Source organism: Austrofundulus limnaeus, unplaced genomic scaffold (genome assembly GCF_001266775.1).
Source record: "Austrofundulus limnaeus strain Quisiro unplaced genomic scaffold, Austrofundulus_limnaeus-1.0 Scaffold322, whole genome shotgun sequence".
Classification (NCBI taxonomy): domain Eukaryota; kingdom Metazoa; phylum Chordata; class Actinopteri; order Cyprinodontiformes; family Rivulidae; genus Austrofundulus; species Austrofundulus limnaeus.
In genome coordinates, this window is record NW_013952724.1 from 71925 (window position 1) to 76723 (window position 4799).

A 4799-nucleotide genomic window follows, 5' to 3' on the forward strand; every position below is an offset into this window, starting at 1 on the left:
GACCGCAACAATTAATTTCTCCTCCATGTTTGGTTTACGCGCGAAATGGCGGTGGTGTTTATGTTTTTTAACATCCGTCCGCGGGCTCCACGTACTTCCGTCACGTTCTCGTCGCGTCACGTAGCAGAGTCTCTCCCGATTGGTTGCTGCTGAGCAGCGAGCAGCCAAAGTTCAACAAATTGAACTGCAGCAGCCGCTGCTTCGGACCTCACCGCATGCACGGAAAACGCTCTGCCGCGTGTTGCGCGCTGCTCTGAACTGCCAATACGCGCCGCAACACGCTGCGCTGCTCGTAGATGCTCGTCCACATAGACTTTGCATGTAAACTGGCTGCTTTGGCTGCTCCAAACGCGTTTGGTGTGTACCCGGCATTAAGGTAAATCGTATCTGACATTAGTCACTGAGCACAGGGGATGAAGAAGACAGCATTAGTCTTACTCCAGGCTGGGCTAAAGACCCAATGAGTACMTAATAGTGAGCTGTTTTTCAATTATCTACACTTTTATGGACAGGGCTTTAAAAATTATTTTAGTTCACTTTATTCTATCACTGACTTTACTCACATCATCCTCACCTCAGCCTGCCTTTAACCCACCCTGGCAGCTGCCCGCACATTTTTGATTTAATCTTCTGCAGTACACTTTGAAAATGAAGGTAAGCAGGTTTGGTCCAGTTTTAATAAGTTCTATTTATGGTTGGTGGGTTTGACCCGAGCATTCAGGGCTGTAGGCTCAGACGTTTTCTGTCACAAGGAGAGCTCCCTTAATACAGTTCAGATGCTCAAAAATTACAGAACCTAAACTGAGACGGGTTTGAAATACCTCCAGTGACTTTGACTGTTACAGAGAAAATCATGTGGATTTTTGTGATTTGTCTTAATAATGAGTAACAACCAGACTCTGGGGCTGACACAGAGATTGACACAGATAATAAAATGAAAGGTTTTTATTTATAATTTCAATTCAATTACAATTCAGTTTACTTATCTAGCACCAAATCACAACAATTGATGTGTCAGGGCACTGTACACAAAAACCAATAAATCTAAAGAAACCAGCAGACTGCACCGAATCTTCACTTCATCACAATCTCCCATCCTGAGTAGCACACTGGTAGTAGTGGAGGGAAAAGTCCTTTTTAACAGGAAGAAACCTCCAGCACAACCAGGCTCAGGACAGGCAGCCTCAGGAAACCTAAGCCTAACTATAGGATTTATCAAAAAGGAAAGTCTTAATCTTAAAAGTAGACAGAGTGTCAGCCTAACAGACAGAAACTGGAAAATGGTTCCACAAGAGAGGAGCTTCATTATCTGGTGAGCGCGACATTCACTTGATCTCAGTAAATAAAGCCAAGTCACTTTCTTTATTTCATCTGCTATTAAACTGAGACTGGCAGAGGAGGGAAACAAGAAGCTCTTCCCGACTTGCATGACACATCACACTGAACGCATTGGACCTGAAAGAGCACAAGTGCCCAACTTGACATTTTGGGCCTGTTTTTGATGCTCAAAACACGTTTGGTCTGAACGTACCTTAACATCCCATTGCTTTTCATTTTTCCTGATTTGTATTTTACTATTGGTTTCAATCTACTTTGTTCTACCTGGGTTTTTTTCTATTTTAAAGCCCATAATGGATACTAACAGTCCTTTAGCGCTTTTTCAATGTGTTTTTATCTTCTTTTTTGTTGTTTTCATATGTTACCATCTGCGTGCATTTACACTCAACAAAAATATAAACGCCCCATGTMAAATACAAGAGTTTTATGAACATTTGTGTTACGCAACATATAGAGAAACTCAAAATATATTTTCAGTAACTACTGATCTTCATATTGGCATTGATAACATTGTGGTATGGCCATTTGAAGCGGATTGACAGTCCTTTGAACATGATAGGGGTCAGGTTGAAGAATTTGATTTTTCAGTATCTTGTGTGTCCGCCAGCTGCGTCTCCCAGAGCAACACAGCTTCTTCGCATGGAGTTGATCAGATTGTCTACGGTAGCCTGTGGAATGTTATTCCATTCCTCCTGCAGTGACATGCGGAGCTGACCCACATTGCCTGGAACTGTAACACGGTGCCAGACACACCTGTCCAGAACATCCCAAAGATGCTCTATTGGGGAAATGTCTGGCAAAAATGCAGGCCAGTCCAGAACTTCAATGTCCTCTGTTTGAAGGAATTCCATGCAGATGCGAGCAACATGAGTTCGGGCATTGTCATGTTGAAAGGTGATGTCATGCTTGCGACATCTGAGGCATTATAACATGTGACACAATTGACATTTTGGGGTGGCCTTTTATTGATCCCAGTCTAAGGATTGTCCAGCTGTTGCTCATTTTGTCTGATCACCTACTGGACATGCCCCACCCATGCACTGAGTTAAAAAACAACTCACTGAGTAATGCTCACTGACAGAAGGTTAAGATTAAAAATTTTACACAAATCAATAGAAATATTACCTTTGTACAATAAAATGTCAGCAAATGCTCATTTACTGATGTTAACTCACCATGGCAACAGTATTTGACATGAGGCGTTTATATTTTTGTTAAGTGACATTTTGTGTGCTGTGGGTTGCTCTGATGTCCAAAGCAAATGTTGATCTGTACGGGTTGGTTTCCTATGAATTTTAATTTTTTTTGCCAAAAGCTATGGAATTATTTTCTTCTTCTTTATGCGTAAATGTAACCGTTCCTGTATTGTCTATGAGTTTAGATGCTTTGTAATCCACTGTGGGTGTCCCATTTTAACTTTTATATACAGTATGTCATCATTTTATGTATGTCGTCAATATATCTTTTCCATAATGTTGGTCGATAGCGTTCCGGGGCCGAATGGCCTTTTTTTTTAGATCCTCCATGAAGAAACCGTACATGACGGCTGACAAAGGGTTCCCCATGGCAAAACCTTTCTTCTGTCTATAAATGATGTTTCAAAATTGGAAGTGGGAAGATGTAACAACAAAAAGAAGAAGTTGGGATATGTCCTGTGCCGTGGGTTTAGTGCATTTTCTAAGCTTTTTGTCTCCTGTCAACAGTCCGTGTACTATGTACAATGTAGCTTCAACTGGGGTTTGAGTGAATAATGGCACCATATCATGTGATATCAGTATTTTGTCTGCTGCCACTTTTATGTTATCCAGTTCATCTGCTAATTGTTTAGCGTTTTCACAGTGCTGATCTATGCTCCCAAGCAGGGGTTTCAGGATGCCTGCTATGTATTTTGAAAGGTTGTACGTGACCAATATGATGCTGCCCACAATTGGTCTCAGTGGTCGAAATGTATAGGCACAATGAACTTCATTGGATTATTGGTGAGTTAGCGATTTGGTGGGTTGGAGGTTTGTTGGGTTGGTTGTTTGGAGGTTTGGTGGTTTGATGGGTTAAATGTTTGGTGGTTTGTTGGGTTGGTGGGTAAATGGTTTGGAGGTTTGGTGGGTTGTTGGTTTAAGTGGTTAAAGGTTTGGTGAGTTGGTGGTTTGAGGGGTTAAAAGTTTGTTGGGTTGGTTTGGTGAATTGGAGGTTTGGTGGTTTGGTCATGTGATTTCTGACGTTCAAAGCTGTTGAGTTCTTTGGACCTCATATGACCATCCACCTTATTAGTTTTATTTTTAATGTGATTCATTTGGCACACATTGGTAAAATCCGAACTATATATTATGTATATACTATGTATTTGCACCAGTTCCACGTGACAATGACACCAGTCTGTCTTAGTAGCTCATAGCTCATAAATGTATCAACACCATTCAAATGTTTTATAGCAAACAGCATATAAGTGCAAACAGGACTACAATTAGACACGCCACAAAAGAATATGAACTGAAGGAAAAACACAACTCGACTGAATTTCATTTCATCAACTGTTAGGTGTCCTACTGGAGCACTGCGTCACTGAAGCCTCAAACTAGTTTTTACCTGCTGTAGAATCTTCTGGAACCATGAACACAAAATCTGTGCACCAGAGCCCCGTTTCAGAAAGCAGGATAAGTGAAAATTCTGATTAAGTTCTTGGGTAACTATGTGCATATACTGGGTTTTCAGTTTCAGAAAGCCAGATAGCTGTTATCCTGAGTCAACTTAAGGCTGCATCGCACTGCAAGATTTTTAAAACAGTCGACCAGTTTTCAAAGACTGAGAGAGCCCACATGAGGATAAAAAATCATGGATATACCAGGTTTGGTCCTACAGTGCGTAGTGTTCAGTCACACGGCAAGAGACAATACACCACACACGAAAAAATATTTTATTCATGAACAATCACGTCAGATGTGAAATCATGCGAGACTTCTTGAAATCTTGCGAGAATTCAGATGTCAGAGGAAATATCGCATGACCTCCAGAGAGACGTGAATTCAGAGTAAATAAACATTTGCAACAAGGAAGAAACAATGTCGATTGTTTGTGGATTATCTTTACCAGAGTAAAAACAATTCCATGGGACTTTTAACATCCAGAGGACTTTCTGGTGAGTTCTGATAGTTTTTATGCCTTTTGTATTTTGGAATCCCCTCCGTGTTTACCAGTGGTGGACAAAGTACTCAACTCTAGTACTTGAATAAAAATACTGATAGGCCTACTCATGGTCAAATCTTACTCAACTACAAGTAAAAGTTGCTTGGTCAAAAATCTACCTAAGTTAAAGTACTGAAGTTTGATTGCTCAGGTTTTATTTTATTTTTTTCCCTTCAAGTACCGCTTGTAGCTGTTTCACAGGAAGCTTTAGAGACAAGAAAAGATAAAATTTCAGGTGAATTTCTACTCTCACATATGATCAAAGATTTAATTTCTTTCAT